This window comes from Ochotona curzoniae, unplaced genomic scaffold (assembly GCF_017591425.1).
Source record: "Ochotona curzoniae isolate NIBS_2020 unplaced genomic scaffold, NIBS_Ocur_1.0 contig_1302, whole genome shotgun sequence".
Lineage (NCBI taxonomy): Eukaryota > Metazoa > Chordata > Mammalia > Lagomorpha > Ochotonidae > Ochotona > Ochotona curzoniae.
The window spans coordinates 9,981,617-9,999,285 of record NW_024465035.1 but is presented as its reverse complement, the minus strand read 5'-3'; the positions used below and the strand labels follow the sequence as shown (position 1 = coordinate 9,999,285).

General features: G+C 48.5%; 1 protein-coding gene across 2 annotated transcripts in view; it reads right to left on the bottom strand.

Moving 5' to 3' along the window:
- UBE2E1 (ubiquitin conjugating enzyme E2 E1) overlaps positions 1–17,669 on the bottom strand; it is a 57,277-nt gene that overhangs the window by 6,306 nt on the left and 33,302 nt on the right. The window lies entirely within an intron of this gene.

Sequence of the window (17,669 nt, the reverse complement as noted above, 5' to 3'; positions counted from 1 at the left end):
AAAGCTGCCATCTCCAGAAGAGCTACTGTAGCACATCTAGAAAAAAAAAAATCTTACCCTTAATGTTCTTTTCATAAAACAGAAGCCATTTGTAACCAAGAAGTGAGTAGCAGAAATAACTTTACAAATCAGAAAATCTTACTAATAGACTGGTAACAGTGACAAAGCAGATTAGGGGCAAGCAGTGGAACTGGCAGTGAAGACACCGTTGAGATGCCTGTAATCTCATTTCAGAGTGCTAGGGTTGGAGTCCTGGCTTTGTTCCACTGACGATCTCTGCTTCTGTCCATCCTGGAAGTCAGGAATGATGGCCCAAGAGGTGGGTGACTGTCAGTCACGTGTAAGACCTGGACTCGCTCCCTCTGTGGGAACTTGCTCTCTTGTTCTGTTTTTGCTTCTCAAACAATGAATAAACTTAAAAAAGGGGGGTGGGGGAGTGTGGGAGAGGGAGTGCAAGGCAACCACTGACACAGCAGTGGCAAATATACTAAAGGCTTTCTCCTACAAGGAATAGGGAGGGAAGGGAAGCAGGCTTGCCCCTTCCCCTAACCCATTACCACCATTAGGGAAGTGCCACTTGTATAGGTTACTTTTGCTTGGGAAGAATTTGTAGACCAAAGTGGGCAATGTAAAGGACTGATTCCATAGGAAAACCACCCAGAAATCCACGTGGGTGGTACATGTTCCGGACAGTCATGCTGGAAAGGAGTGAGCCCCAATACAAGGACACTAATTCAGGCAGTGAAGGTCTAAAGCAAGAGCCGCCAATCAATGCCTTTCCACAAAGCCCCCTCCAAATCCTCAGGAAATGGCACCTACTGCCTTCTTGCAGCAGACAGCACCAAACTGCCAGAGGACTTTCTGATCCATAGTTGAACAGGCTTCCAAGCAGAAAGAGCTCCTGGCTCTTGGCTTCAGATTGGCTCCACAGCCTTTGCGGCCACTTTGGGAGTAAACCAGCAGTTGGAAGATCTTTCTGTCTCTCCTTTTCTCTATATATCTGCCTTTGCAATAAAAATAAACCTTAAAAAAGAAGAGAAAGAAAGGTGGACTGGACAGTAGCTCTCTTGTGATTGAGAACAATTCTGAATGTGTGATTAGGCCTCTCCATTTCCCACACAGATAGTCAAGTTGGATTTTGAAGTTGCAGAACTTTAGGGTGAACAGAATGATGAGCCTGCTTCTGGGCGTTCCCAGGGCATGACTGACTGGGACGATAATCATGTCACAGAGGCAGGCGGGGGAGAATCAGGACAGCCTGTCGGGCTTGCTGAGGGCAGAGGGTGCTGGTGTTAGCAATTGTATTCCAGTGCTGAGAATCTCCAAATACAGCAGTGTCACAGGAGAGCTTTCAGAGGATATGGAAACTCCCATAAAGGAACTGACCAGGTTTCACTCAACTCCAGTAAGAGATTTTGGGGCTTGGCTTTGATTGTGATCTTTACTTCAGCTCAAGGTCTCCCACACACACTCACCCCCGCCTGCACAGCTTGTAGGCTGCAACTACTGTCCAACTACTGAGGGTGGGGTGGGCAGGGGCTGCAAGGCAGTGGGAAGTGACACAGATTTTCAACACGCTGCTCAGGACAGACAACTGCCGGAACAATCATGCACTGGGACTTTCTGGAGCTGGATTGGATACAGAGCCAGGCCCTAGTCGGCAAGTTTTTTTATTGCTGTCTTTTGTTCTCAAGTGTTATAGAGGCAGGCATTATGGCAGGGGTTCAATGGCCAGCTGGCACACCAGTATGCCACCCTGGAGTGCCTGGCTCCAGCCCTGGCTTCTCTGTACTTCCTACCCAGCTCCCTGCTAGTGTACCTGGAAAGCAGCAGATGGCCCATGCATTTGGGTCCCTGCCACACACCTGGGAAAGCCACAGGGCATTACTGCTGGTTCTAGCCTGGCATGGGCATTTGGGGAGTGAACCAGCAGATGGAAGACCTCCGTTTCCCCGTCTCTGTCATTCTTGCCAATAACTCCTTTTCTTTATGCTATCTGACAACTCTTCTTCCTGGAATTCTCCTGCACTGCCCAATCAGCCTGGAACTGTCCTGCATACTCTCAACAGTCTTGCTGTGTCTTCACTCTCGACCTGATTACTCCTTCCAGGGCAGCCCAGGTCCAGTCCTGGGACTTCTTATAATGCAGACCTCAAGTGGATTCGCAAGACACAGCTGCCCACAGCTCAAGCCAGCCCTGCACCATCCAGAAAAGGCCAGGCAGTTTTCCAGAGCCTTTCAGGGAACCAGCTTAGCCACAGGTCAAGCTAGTTCCATCAATTTAAAACACCTCTCACAACTGTGCTGAGGTTTTCCTGAGACTACCAGATGTGATGGAGCATCAAATGAATGCAGTAGCCGATAGGAAAATCCAGCTGTTTTCTATTCAGACATTAAAGCAATTTGCAAATATGAAAAACAGTGCTCCTCTTCCAAGTTTTTAATTCGGAAAGTAGTTATTTCCATTGCAAAGGTTATTTGTATTGATGTTTTACTGTCAGTTTAAAATTAATTAAATGTTTGTTTCAGTTTTGAATACAGTAAAATTTTGTGACCATTAACCACACTTACATAATAAAAAGCTCCTGGAGTCCACAATAAATTTGAAGAATATAATGGGATCCTAAAATAACTGACTCTTAAAAAAAACTTCAGGCCGCCTTTTGCCCAGGCATGCCTGGGGGTGGCAGGCTTGTCTCAGGGGGCCTGGGATACAGGCTGGCAGGGGGCTAAGGGGATGGCACTGGCGCATGGGCACCTGGGGGCTCATGCACAGGGAGGCAGAGTGAGCCTGGGGATTTCCCCCTTCTTTGTCCCGGGCAGGAAGAGCATGGCTAGCAGGGTCAGCATGCTGGCTGATGTGCTGGGGATGGGCTTGGGAACTCTGAATGAGCCTGGATCTTGGGTGTGTGGAGGGGTAAGGTCCCAGGCCAGCATACATGCCAGAAACATGAGACCCTAGTGGGTAGGCAGAGATCCAGGCCAACACACCACTGCACTGGAAAGACTGGGCTTCAAAAGGCTGGGCTAGGGAACCAATGCACTCCCGGGCACAGCGACTATGAACTGATCAGGGAAGTGGGTATGGGGATGTGTGGGAGGGAGGACTGCTAGGGAGTATGATGCAGGTGAGGAATGACATCGATAAAGCCACTGTACTTGCAAGTAAGCAGAGGTGCTGAGACTGAGTGGTTTGGAGGGCGGAAGCTGGAGGATCTTCCTGGGTCAAACTGATGCACAAATCCATGTGGGAAACCTGGAATGGGCTTGTTAGCATTGTTCACTGCCAACCACCACTCACCAGTGCACACTAAAGCAAGGGCTGGGGGCCTACACGCCAGGGTTAGATGCCAGCACCCGCCAGTGAGGTCACAACAGGGGATGGGTAATGTTAAGCTGGGTCATGACACTGACCAGCATGCCAGCGAACTAGGTCTGGGGCAGATTCTCTAGGGAATATGTGGGCTCACCCCTGTGGCACTGCAATTCCTGCTGGTTTGCTTAAGAAGTAGGAGTGGCCCCTGCGGTATGTGACGCCCAAGTGTGCGTTGGGCTAGGCCGTAACACCCACTGGTTTACTGAGGATGGAGGGCAGAACAAAATGATCAACTACCCCAGTGAAACTTGACAGCAAATTGCTGGGCCAAAGGAGACTGAGGCGGACTATGACAGCCTCATCTGTGGAGTGGCAATCTCAGCAGCATCTCAGAACTATCGAAAACATGAACAGAACCCTCTGGAAATACTCCACAATGGGGACCCTGGGATGGCATCGGGTGCCAGTTCCCGAATCTCTGGGTAATGCGGCGGGCCTAGGAGGCTAGGCATGGTTTCTCCTCTTGTTTCACCCTCTCGTATACGGGAAGAAGAAAATGTGTAACATGGGTCTCACCCACTACCCCCCGATCCTCAACCCTACCCATCCTGTCTGCATCTGTTAGAATGCAGTTCCCACTGGTGAGTGCAAGAACCAAGGCTGGGAGCAGCTCACACCAGGTTGGGCCAGGCCACAACACCAGCCAGTTCACATTAGGGCCAGGACTGGGGGCCGGCTGGGCCAGGGTAGGCTACAGCACCTTCCAGCATGAGCTGGAACTGGGGGCAGACCGGGCAGGGCCAGGCTATAATACCGGCTGACAAATGCTGATGTGAGGTACGCTATGCGACCCTGGGCCACAGCACCCACCAGCAGATGTGAGACCTGGAAGGTGGGGTGCAGGCTGGTGGGGGAGCAGCACAGGCTCCCCTGCTGGGTCACTGCTCCCACTGGTGAGTGTGAGAACTGGGACTGGGAATAGACCAAGCAAGGCAGGGCTACAACATCTGTTGGCCTGCACGTGAGCTGGGTTGGGGGTAGAATCAGACTGGACTAATAAGATCCACTGGTACATGTATGAGCCACAGTAAGTTCAGGATGGTTGGGCTTTGCTGCAACATCAGCTGGCAAGTGCTGGGACTGGGGGGCAAGTTCTGTCAAGCTAGACTGCAGCACCAACTAGAGAGTACAAGATCTAGGATTGGGCCCAGTGGGGAAACTGTGGGCATCTCTCTGATAGGTTGCAATGCCCACTGGTGAGCATGCAAACCAGGGCTGGGGACAAGCCTGGCTAGACAGGCGGTGGCACCAGCTGCATGAGTGTGGGCTGGATAGTGGAGTTGGTTGGGTTGAGTCGCTTCAACACCCATTGACATGTATGAGAGTTGAATGGGATATGGGAGCATTTCAGATGAGGGATGCTCCACCCTAACCACCCACTCCCAACTGTTTCGGGCTCACCCCCTCCCAGCTATGGGAAGCTAGGAAAACCATCAATGGCCACATGGGCGCCATGTCCTGTGACTCTAGTCACGTAAAGGGCAGGGTTGGGCCCCACGTAACATGTAAAGGTATCACAGTCTGAAAGGTGTCTCTCTCCTCCTGCGTGCTCTCCACTTAGGTGCTGTTTCCCAGGAGCCAGCACTCTGTGAGCAGGCCAATCAAAGGGTCCCGTTTACACCAAGGGCACGGGGCCCTGATGGCCTGTGCAGGAGACCCTCCCACTGAAAGGGGGTGTGCCTCTTCCTTTCCTGGACAAGGAAACAACTATCAGCTAAAATAGATGTTGACCAGTCAAAAGACACCCCAGTAAGGAAGATCATTCATCTAAGCATAGGGAAGATAAAGTCGGACTTCAGTTCCCCAGGTTTGATACAGACTATATTTCTGCCCTGGTGTGCATGCACTTAACAACATCAATGTGCTAAAACAGAATGCTCAAAGTTCTTTCATAAACCAATGTCTTTTGATGTTTACCCAAACCCTTTCAATGTGCAAAGGAACCATTATACCCATTTTAAAGATGGGGAAATATGCAGGCGTAAATGATGTATGTGAAACTACAAAGCTTTGAAGTCAGTTCTGGCCAATGCGATCTAGTTTCTTCTACACCAGGCTCCTTTCGACCTCACCTATGGAGCTCACAAATACAGGTATCTACCTTGGGACTTGGCACAAAGCATTTCACCACACTTACAGGTCTGTTTTTCTTATTCACTTATTTCTTTTCTCTTGTTTGGATGCAAACAAGAGTTTGCAGGGCTAAACAAAACAAGAAAAGCTCATATTCTGCTAAAAAAAAGTATTAAAATGTCTTAAAACAAAAATTCTCCTTATTGACGGAATGAATGAGTTTTATGTAAACTTCTCCCATGAAGAATACTTAGTGTAATAGAGAGGTGACTTCAACAACAACGTGGAGTTTCAAAAATGTTGAGCATCCTCTCCTGGCGAAAGCCAAAGATGTTCTGAGAAACCAACATCAACTCCACTGAGTCCAAATTGTATGTCCCCCAACTGCAAAGAGAATGGAAGGAAGTACAGTTCCTCCCTGCCCGAAGCTAAAAAGACAGGTGCACAACATGACACCTGCTTTGTCCGGCTCAGAAGTCAGGCCGGTTCCAGAGCCACTGTGCTCTGCTGTCCTCTAGTTCATAGCAGCGCCGAGGGGGCTTGCACTGGCATGCAAGTGCTCAAAGGGCAGGTCGTTCCCTGCCAAGTGCTGCTGCAGGGGAGGGGAGGAGAAGGGGCACTTGGTGGGGCTAATGCTACTACAGCTGCTTTGTTTTCTCTCTCCTCTGCAGAAACTACAACTCCCAAGTACCAGGAAGCACCAAGGTCAAGGGGTTAGGAGAGCCATTTACTGCACTCTGGCAGTCATTGGCTTTTGGCTGCGGCCCTGTAGAGAAAAGGGGAAGGCGGTTCCTATTTGCAAAGGGCAGGGAGCCTGAACCAGAGAGGCAATTGCCTGGATTGTCACACAGGGCTGGGCTTGCGGGGCAGGGTCTAGCTACATTCTCACGGCCAAGTCTCTTCTAAGTGTTTCCACACGCCCTCCAGCTGAGCAGTAACAGCTTCCACTAAGCGAAGTGAGCTGCTTAGAGGCCACAGATGGAGTGCTGATACGTGATACTTCACAGCTGCCCTAGCGCTGGACTGACAAGCAGACACCGAAGACTTCCACCGCCAGCCACTGCCTGGCCACCACAGCTCATACAGTGACACGCAGCGAAGCAGGGACTGCACGTGTGGGTATCAGCTGCTTCCTGGGGCGATTTAATGTTTACCACCGAGGGAGTACTAGACAGATTTCTAATAAAAACGTGATATTCTAGGGCATGCATTTAGTGCTGTGGTTAAATGCTATTTAAGATGTCTGCATCCCACACTGGAATGCCTGACTTTGAGTCCAGCATTTTGTTTCAGATTCCAGCTTCCAATTCACACCGCTTCCCCCCCCCCCCCCGCCTCCAAGCAGGCAGCTTGTGGTCTGGGAGAGCAGTTGAGGATGGCCCAAAGCCTTGGGACCCTGCACCAACGTGGGAGACCCAGAAGAAGCTCCTGGCTCCTGGCTCTGGATTGGCTCAGCTCCAGCTGTTGCACTCACTTGGGGAGTGAACCATCGGACAGAAGATCTTCTTTGTCTCTCCTCCTCTCTGTATATCTGCCTTTTCAATAAAAATAAATCTTAAAAAAAAAGCAAAACTTACAAGCATGGGCGCTGTACACCATATAAGCATGAGGCAAGATGAATAGCAACCAGACTTACAGGACAGCCACTAAAACACATGGTGCTTCTCTTCACTCAGACCTCTCAGTCCTGCTGGCAGATGGCACTGCCAGTTATATGTGACCATGCTCTAACAGTGAGCAGCACATAAGGCCACAAAGCACAGCAGTCAAGATGCTGCTGAGAAGACAGCACTCAGGAGCTGTTGGTGAGCTGCAGGCACAGCAATGTCCCCAATGTCCAATGTGGCCCACTGCGGCACAGGCCCAGCCACATGGAAGTCTGACCAGGGGACAGACGTCCACCTGGCCCAGCCACGGGCAAAGCCCAGAAGCACACAGCTGTGTGAACGGGCAGGCTGGCTGGTGGGCATGGTGCATGCCCTGAGTTGCAACCTGTTTCTCCCTCAGCAGTGTCAGTCCCTGCCGCCCTGCCGTTCCAAACACCCTACACCAGCAGCGTATGAACCGACACGCAGAGCAGTCGCAGGAGATTCCAGCGGCACCTGCAATAGGGCTGCTCGGGATGGAACCCTGAGTGTGTAAAATCAAGTCAACCCCAGTGTCCCAAGGCCATTCAGCTACTCACACCTTTGCATTCCACACTAAGGCCCTTCTCTACAGGGTGAAGTTACCTCTGGGCTCCTGTGCCTAGGATGGGGAAGCTGGCAGTGACAGACAGCTGTGGCTGTCGGCAGTGCACATCCTAGTCAGGGCGGAGAGGACAGAAAGTAGCACTGGAGACAGCAAGGTGTCCTTGCCTCATGGCCGCTGCAAGGAGGGGAAACAAACCTTGAACAAGACAGTGACAGGGCAGCTGCGGGTACATTACTCTCTGGAAGAGATGGAAAGCAGGCCAAGGATTAAATAGCTTCCTCTCCTCCAGTGAGGCTCTGCAAGCCTCAGGCAAAGGCAGGCTGAGGCAGAGCTGGCATGGGGCACCGTTTGGCCAGGGCTGTTCACTGTGAGTAGTAGCTGACACGGGGAAGCCTCGTCACTACCTTTAACGCGGGTGACAAAAGTCCAGTGTTACACAAGAATGGTCAGAGCCAGTGCCTACTCTCTGAAAGCCTCCAGCTCGGAGGAGGTCCAGGTCAGATGCCTTAAGACCTAAGATGGTGTGTCAGAGAAAGACACGCACGCTGGAGATGCAAACCCACCCCGAGGGCTTCGATGGACCTGCCTTGAGCACAGCGGGTGAGGCGCTGCTTTGGGATGGCTGTGACCCCTGCCGGAGTGCCTGGGCTTCAGTCCCAGAGCCACTGCCGAGCCAGCCTCTGCCTTTCAAATCAATAAAATCAACAGAATTTTTAAATGACTATTTTAACTAAAGAAATGAGTCCAAGGGGTAACCCTGTCCCTTCCCTGGCGACCACACAGACAGTACCAGTCGCAGCACCAGCAAAGTTCCTTCACTGTGGCAAGTAGAGAAGGCAGGATAAGCATCTAGGAAGCTTCCCAAATGAACAGCTCAGTGCTGTGGTGATTCTTACGAATGAGCACCTGGCTAGGAGGAGGTAAACTCCACATTCTTCGTAATGTTATTTATTCAAAATAAAGAGTTGTCCTTTATTTACATAACAAGTTCACATCATGTGATTAAAAATAAAATCACCCTTTCTACAAAACATTGATGTTAATAGTGATTTCTCCCAAAGGTCAAGCAAGGAGATAAAATCGGCAGCACTGTGCCAGCCAGTCACCTGTTGAACTTGGAATTTACTACTGCAGACTGTGGCCCAGAACCTCACAAGCCTGTCCCTTAGACCTCCAACATGGAAAGGCCGCTACCACCCTCTCCCAGCCGGCTGGCACCTGGTTCCTGAGAGGGGTCAACACGTGGGAAAGGCTCACAGGGTGGCAGAGCTCGCGGAGCACCTGCAAACCACTCGACGTCCTGCTTGCCACCAGCTGCCACCACCCAGCCACTGCACTGACTTGGCAGGCACACGCCTGCAGTCTGACAGGCGACCAAAGCAGGGGCTAGGGAAGTAATACGGTACAGGGCGTCCTACGTGTTGTTCACAGGGCCTCTGCAGCGGCCTTGGTACCCCCTCCCTCATACTTCAATTCTCTCCATATGAGAACATGTCTTCATTCTTCTCTCCCCCTATCATTTCAGAAGTGGAGATGCTGCTTCCCAAGAAAGACACACACTCTTAGTTGATCAAAGGCTCCAACAACTGCTCACAGAAACTTCAGAAAGGAATCAACAACAAATACCCAGTAAAGCCTGAAACGCATCCCTGGTCACCTCGGCCCTGCCACCTTGGCCCTGCCACCTCGGCCCTGCCTCCTCGGCCCTGCCTCCCACGCTGGCTTCCTGGCTTCCACCGTGCGCCCTCCTGTGAGGCACGTGTTCCCACTTCCCCTTACTGCTCTGCAGGAAACACTCCCCGAGGTCTCCAGGTTAAACACTCTCTTCCATTTTCCTCATCAGCCTTTTGTCAAGGATGCACCAGTCCTGCCTTTTCCAAAACTCACAATAGGACATGCATTTTCCCAGCTGTAGACAACTGTCGAGATTGCCTTCTAGGCAGGGAAGTGTTACACTGCTCAAAGAAAAGCTGGTGGACATTTTGGGCCTGGTTAATGCCAAATTCGTGTTAACTACACTAGTGTAGCAGCACAGCTACTATATATATAAATAAAAAGACATGTGGGGAAGGTGGAGAATGCTGGGCCAAGACACACCACCCACAGTCCCCAGGTGGGGAAATGCAGACTTCCTGGGGAGGAGGGTGTGGGACTTATTTGAATGGGAGCAACTGAAGGCATGTTTGACAGGAGAATAGCTGCTGGAGTCTTCACTGCACTGGCACATAGGCGAGGGAGCTGAGATGGAGTGCTTTAGAGGGGGGGAATTGAAATGCATGTCTGAGTCAAGCCAAGGCACCCATTTATGTGGAAGACCTGGGCTGGGCTAAGCAGCTTCAACTGCAAGAGAAAGCTGTGGCTGGGAGCATGCCTACCTGGGCTAGGCTGCAGTACCTGCCTGCAAGTGTCAGAGCAGAGGGTGGGACACGTCAGTCTGGGGCACAGCACCCATCAGGATGTAAGAGAATCAGATCTGGGGGGGGGGGGGTAGATTCTGTAAGGTACCTGTGGGATCGCCTTTGTGGGACTGCAGCACCCCTGGTTTGCACAAGAGCTAGGGTGGTGATGGGTTGAGCCAGGCTGGACCACTGAACTCACCTGACACTTTTGAGAGCCAGGGCTGGGAGGAGGCTGGGCTTGGTCAGGCTGCAGTACCTGCCAGGACATGCAAATGCCAGGACTGAAAGCAAACCATACCAGGCTGCCCCACAGAACTTGTTGGAGATACAGAACTGGGAACAAGAATTGAGGGGGAACTCCCCTTTTAGGCTGAAGCTCACCCTGGGGAGCATTATAGCTGGGGCTGGGGACAGGCCAGGGTTGGGCGAAGCCACAGCACCCACTGGCACACACAGGAGACAAGACAGGGAGTGGGCCACACACAGCTTGGTTTGGTTGCAACATCCACCAAAAAGAGTTAAGACTGTGGGTGGGCAATGCTGGGCTGGGTTGAAGCATTCACCTAGGATGCAAGGTCCAGGGTTGGGAACGGGCCTAGTAGGGGGATTCTGGGACTCCCCTGCTGGCCTGCAGCTTCTACTCGTGAGTGCAAGAGCTGGGGCTGTTGGTAGATCAGGCTGGACAAGGCTGCAGCACCCATTGGTGAGAGCTGGGATAGGTGCCAGTCAGGTGGGCTAGGCTGTAGCACCCACCCCTGAGTGCCAGGACTGCAGTTCCTGCTGGTGAGATAAGAGTTGGGGCTGGTGACAGGCCAGGCAGGCTGGGCTGCAGCATCCATCAGCATACATGTGAGCCCAGCTGGGTTGGGCCAGTCCACAGCACACACCGGCATGAGTGAGAGCCAGGATAGGGTACAGGCCAGGCCAGGCCAGACCAGAACATCTGCCAGTTCACACGAGGGCACGGCATGGGCCACACTGGGCTAGGCTATCTCAGACTAGGATGCAGCACTCACTGGCACATTCAAGACTGGGGCTGGAAGTGAACCTAGTAGGGGAACTTCGGGGTTCCCCCCCCATGGGTCACTGCTTCCACTGGTGAGCCTGAGAGCTGGGAAAGAGAGCTGAGAGAAAGAAAAAAATAGAAAAGAAGAAGGAGAAAGAAAAAGGAAGGAAAGGAAAAGGAAAAGGAGAGAGAAAATCTACCCTGGTAAACTACAGCAGTTACAATATGCTGCTTGGATTCTAGTCCCTATTGTACGGGATGGCGTCTGGCTACCCTGTGCGACATGGCAGCGGTCACCCTAAGAAGGGACTGCCCCCCACAGGTATACCCCTCAGATTACAGTTCATGTGGCAACACCAACCAGCCCCTTCCTGACCTACTTGTCAGCTGTTTTCCTGCAGTTTGTTGAGAGTGCTCAATAAACCCAGTTCTGTTCTCTGTGTGTTCTGGTGAATTCTTTCACCACTTCTGACACCTGCCCTCCATCACTTCATGCAACAGCATCTTCCAGACTGAGAAAGTTATGGGGATCTCGGAGAAAATCTTAAGGAAATCACTAAAACTAAATTATTAGAATTACTAAACTAAGCAACAAGGTACAAAATTAACAATGAACCAGCTGCATCTATATGTTGCCAATGACTAATCAGGAAATGCAAATTTTAAAAATTCCATAAAATACATAGGAATAAGCTTAACAAAAGAAATGCGAAATGTATACACTGGCAACTACAAAGCCTAAGGGAAGTTATGAAGAATTTAAGCAGAAGGACATTTCATGTTTGTGAATCAGAAATACAACATTTCTAAGACATAAACATTTCCTAAACTGGTCTATGGATTCAATACATCCCCTATAAAAATTCCAGCTGGACTTTTTACAAGCTGATCCCCAAACTAATTTGGAAATTTAAGAAGAAGCTAAATAATCTTGAAAAATAAAGTTGGTGGACTCACACTTCTCAATTTCAAGATTTACTACAAAGCCTCAGAAGTTAAGCCTCCATGGGATCAGTACAAGAAGAAGTATGTAGATCAACAAAACAGAATCAAAAGCCCAGAAATGAACCTTCATATGGATGGCCCATTACTTTTGACAACAAGCCAGTGCTGCACAATGGGAAAAGAACAGTCTTGCTACTCAGTGGGCTGGGCTGAGGGCACAGCAGTATGTGCAAGAGTGGCCTGCACTCCTCCCTCACACCATACAGAAACCAACTCAACATGGGTCACTGACCCAAATGCAGAAATTAAAGGTGGAAAAAGCCTTAAAAGACAACACAGAAACAAATACTTAAGACTCTGGGTTAAATACTATTTCTTTACACACAACTCTAAAACAGATGTGACAAAAAAGATGAACTTTATCAAAACCACACCATTTTGTTCTGCAAATTATACCATCAAGAAGAAGAAACTCCCAGAGCAGTAAATAATTAATCATATCGTTAACAAGGAACTTCTAGCTAGAAAATAAAGAACTCTCATGTAAAAACAACCCAAAGTTTTAAACAGGCAAAGAATTTGGGGTTGTGATGTAGTGAGTTAATTGGGAAAAGGATTTACATATGACCATGTAACCAAAATGTGTTCAATATCATTAGTCATTAGAAAAATGCAAATCAGAGCTGCAATGACGCAATAATTCACACCCACTAGGGTAGTTATAATAAAACACAAATAAGCGTTTTCCAGATGGAACACAGCCACTTCGGAAAGCAGTTTTGAAACCTAGTTATTACTATCTGACCTTGCAATTCCAGCCCTAGGTGTACACCCAAGAGAAATAAAGCACCATTACCCAAAATGCTGCACATAAATGTTTGCAGCAACATTATTCATGACAGTCAATATCCATCAAATGATGGAAACAAAATGTGGTGTACCCAATACTGACTATCCCGACAATCAAGTATTCCTCAGCCAGGAATGGGAATTAAGCAGTGACACGCGGCAGAACACAGATGAACAAGAGGGCCCCGTGCGAAGGGGAAGAAGCCAGTCACCAAAGACCGGGCATGCGCTCCCAGCTTCTCAGGACCCTGAGCTGCCATCACCTGCCTCCCTGGCCACCAGTTAGGAACTGAATGATAATCCTGCCCCTTTCATACTTCTTACATAGGCTCCTTTTTGGGCTATTTCAATCCTTCCCTAACATCTTCACACCAACTTAAGAAACTGCTAATTTTGTGTAAGTTCTCTTAGAAGTTTCAAGAATCTGCAGCCACACTGTTCACAAGAGCCAACATTTGGAATCAACCAAGGTGAGTTCATCAGATCAATACAGAAAAATGTAACGGGTTATACACACACAGGAATGAAATTTTACCATTTGCAGGCAAATGGACTCAAGCGAAGGACACCATATTGAATCAAACAAGCAAGTCATACTTCGAAAGACAAATATCCCACATCCTCCCTTCTATGTGGGAGCGAGCGAGCGAGTGAGCGAGATGTTTGAATGGCTCAGCACTGCTGCAAATACAGCTTTGTGAAGCTTCATACCTCTGTCAAATCAATCACTAGGAAGTGTTATGCTATTACGGCTGCAGTGATGGGTGATTATAATTCAGTGTTCATGGGTAAATGGTCATTTTTTTTTCTATGTAGCTACTGTTCATAGCTGTTGCCTGTATTCCCACTAAACTAAGGTCTTTTTGCTTTTTACCTGTTAAGCTTATTTGGTGAAGCATTAAGCCTTTTTATTTGCTGTGCTGTAAGTCTAGAGTATGTTATTGCAAAAGTTTAAAAAAAGGAGAGGGTGTGTGAAGGTAGGGAGCCAAGAGGAGAACATCATCGTGTTCTTAAAATTGTTTAATCTGTTAAACATTAATTTAAAAATTTAAGCAATTTGAAAAATAAATCATTTGGCTCATCATCTTCTTGAAGTATGCTATAATCTGATCAATACTTTGACCTTATATGCGGCACAGCTAGGCTCTGCCCTGAGCATATTTCAAGATTACTCATCAAGCACACTTAAAAACAAAAAGCTGAAAACCTAGCTAACAGTTACTTCAAGCAGGAAAAACCGCTTGTCTGGTTCCCAGCTCTTTACAGTATCATCATGAATGGTGCTCATCCAAGGCATTAATGCAGCTCGAGCCCTCCAGCTGCCACTGTTCTCATCCTTTCGTGATGAAGCAGACATTTTCAAAAAGTCAAACACTGAATTAGATTTGCATAGGTACTTATGCCACGGCCCCTCTTCCTGACCACTGAAAACTAGTTCCCTCATAGGCACTGGGAATTGTTGGTATTACGACACAGGAGCTTTTGCAGACTCCCAGTTGATTCGATCCGCCACGCTGGAGCTGGTTTTCAGGCACTCATTGCCTAAGGATCGCCATCGAGCAGGAGAAGGCAAAGTGTGACTCCAGCGGAAGTCAAATCAGGCCCACGCCAGCTAAAGTGGTCGTCACAGCCTGTAAGTTTGCTTTGGGAAAACAGTCCAAAGAAAACTATTGTTTGTGGTGTAAAATTTGCTTGTATATGTTTTACATTGAATTACAAAACTAATATATCAGTGTGGACAAGGATGAAACACTGCCAGAGTCTCCGCTTTAGGCGCGGTCAACAACAGCAGATCCAGAGATCCCAGCGGGGGAGGGGTGGGGAATTCCCACCGTTACCAAGCAACTGAGGTGGACAATGCTGTCAGGAAACGCCAGTCTAGACTCTAATCCTGCAGACCCACAGGCAGAGGGGCCACTGTCCGTGCGCACTTCAATGACACGGCTCCGGCCACAGCCTGCTCTGCCAAGCCAGCCCCTCTCCGGTGCACTACAGCGCCCCGCACACAGCCAGAGCAAAAGGAAAACAGCCTGCTCATTTGGCAGAGCATTCAATTCCACATACAAAGGTGTGTCTTCATGAATGTAAGCATGCTTTTTAAGATACATGTGACAAGCCCTTTGCAGTCACTACCTCCATACAATAACAACCCCTGACTTTCTCCTTGGTCTTCTGCTGCCTCCACAACCTTAGGTTAGAGCTCCTTGGGGCTGGCGCCATGCACCAGGCCAGGGTAGTAAGAACAACGCACCCAGCACCAGGAAAGGCACTTCAAATACAGTGCTTAGCAAAATGTGGAAACGGAGTGAAACATCCGTTTTAATTTACATCCGTTTATGTAAGTTAAAAATATTAAAGCACATTAAATATATTTCTGTAAGGACACATACAAGTAACACACCGGAATGCACTGCAGAAGTGGAAAATGGGACAAGCAGCCACGTAGAAAAACACAGAAGAACCTGGCGACGTGGCCTAGTGGCTAAAGTCCTCGCCTTGAACACGTCGCAATCCCATATAGGTGCTGGTTCTAATCCTGGCTACTCCACTTCCCATTCAGCTCCCTGCTTGGGGCCTGGTAGGATGGCCCAAAGCCTTGGGACCCTGCACCCACGTGGGAGACCTGGAGGAGGTTCCTGGCTCCTGGCTTCATATCAGCTCAGCTCTGGCTGTTAGAGTCATTTGGGGAGTGAACCAGCATAGGGCACATTCTTTTTCTCTGTGAAATCTGATTTGCCTTTCCAATAAAAATAAATCAATCTTTTTTAAAAAAAATTCAGTGTATATACACAGTGTATCTTTCAGGCATAAAATGAAAATCTGGTGTTTGCAGCAAAATGAATAGAATGAATCATTATGTTAGATGAAATAAATCAGATAAAGACAAGTACCACATGTTTTCCTTCCTATGGGAGAGTCAGTCTAAGCTTAGAATAACAATTATTGAGACTGGGAGGAGGGGCAGTGGAAGGGGAGATGGAAGTTGAATAAAGCCCACCAAAGCTGGCCCGAGCGAAGCAGCAGGTTCCAGCACTCTCCAGTGCAGTAGGATTACTGTGGATCCAGGGTGTCACATGCTAGATGAGGTACTGCATCTCCCCAGACACCGGGCAAGTGTGTGGAGGTCGGGGTGCTGACTGCACTTACGCCCTATAAACGCATACAAGTGTTACACGGAAAACAAAAGTGCCATCTGACGTGCCAACTGCCCTCGCGCAAGGCCATTCAAGAGACTCAGAACATGTTATAAGACATTCAGTGGATGATAACAGGGAGGCACCTGGGGAAAGAGAGAAATTATCACAGTTGTCATTTATTCAAAGTTGACTGGTGGGGCCCAGTGCGGTGACCTAGTGGCAAGTCCTTGCCTTGCATGTGCCGGGATCCTATGAGCACTGGCTCATGACCCAGATGCTCCACTTTCAATCCAGCTCCCTGCCTGTGGCCTGGGAAGACAGTTGAGGATGGCCCAAGGCCTGGGAACCCTGCCTCCACGAGGGGGACGCAGAGGAAGCTCCTGGCTCCTGGCTTCAGATCAGTTCAGCACTGGCTGTTGTGGCCATTTTGGGAGTGAGCGAGTTGGCAGAAGATCTGTTTCCTCTCTGTATATCTGCCTTTTGAAGAAAAATAAACAAAACTTTTTTTAAAAAAACATATATATTTTTTTGACATATTGGTTACTCAATACTATGTCCACTAATTTCATATCATTATAAATTGTTGCTGATGTTACGCTGGGGCTTTTGATTGATCGGGATGATACTCTGCCGGCTCTACCTTCAGACCTGAGATGGTCTCCCCAAGAAGACATTGAACTTATCTGGACAATAAGTTACTGGTCTCTATGCTTGGTATATGCTTGCAATGAAAGAAACTCAACTGAACTAGAACAGTGGCAATGCAGCAAGGTGGAGGAATCCAGCATGGGGGGAGGGCTTGGGGAGGGGTGGGGGGAACCCCAGTACCTATGGGACTGTGTCACACAGAGCAATGTAATTAAAAAAAAAAAAAAAAGCTGATTGGTCTAGAAACTAAATGTGAATTTTTGTGGTCAAATACCACTGAAGAATGCACAGAAAATACAGGTTGTGAGAAAACTATACAAGCATTTCAAATGTTTTGCACCAAATAAGCCTATTTTAAAATACCATTTTCCATGAATTTTTGAAGTTCCTTCATAAAGTATGTTATATTTGCATATAAAACTATATATTACAGTATAGTCTGATTATCTGAATAAAGGTTGAGGACAATTTTTTTTCAGACTTCACAGATGAAAATTGACTTTGGGAAGCCCTCTGTCTCTCTGCACGCCAGCATTTTTAGGGTACGTAGGGGGACAGCAGAGAGGCTACCAAGGCACTTAAAACACCTGACTGACTCAGTGTGACCATGAGATAAATGCCAGTCCTGGGTACTGCACAATACGCCATTTCTAACATACAGTGCAGACACTGTGCACTGCTCACCAACCGCACTTCACTGTGAATGAAAACAAGAGTACAGAGCTGGACAGCTCCACGCACGTCACTCACCTGACGACAACACAGACCCAAGCTAGGCCCAAGTCTGCTGGCTGCAGAAACTACGCTTCAACTTACAGGCTCCCACTATTAGAGAGTGAAATCTTCTAAAAAAAATTCATCAAAAAGGATCTATGAAAATACATAGATTTCAAAAACTTCTGCACTGGAATAAAAATGTCACTAGTTACTTTTTTCATGACCTTTTTGAAGTACCTTGTATAATTTATTTCTAAGATCAGAATTAAAAAACAAAACAAAACTCTGGGACAAGCATTTGCCCTGGAGTAAGAGCTGGTCAGGGT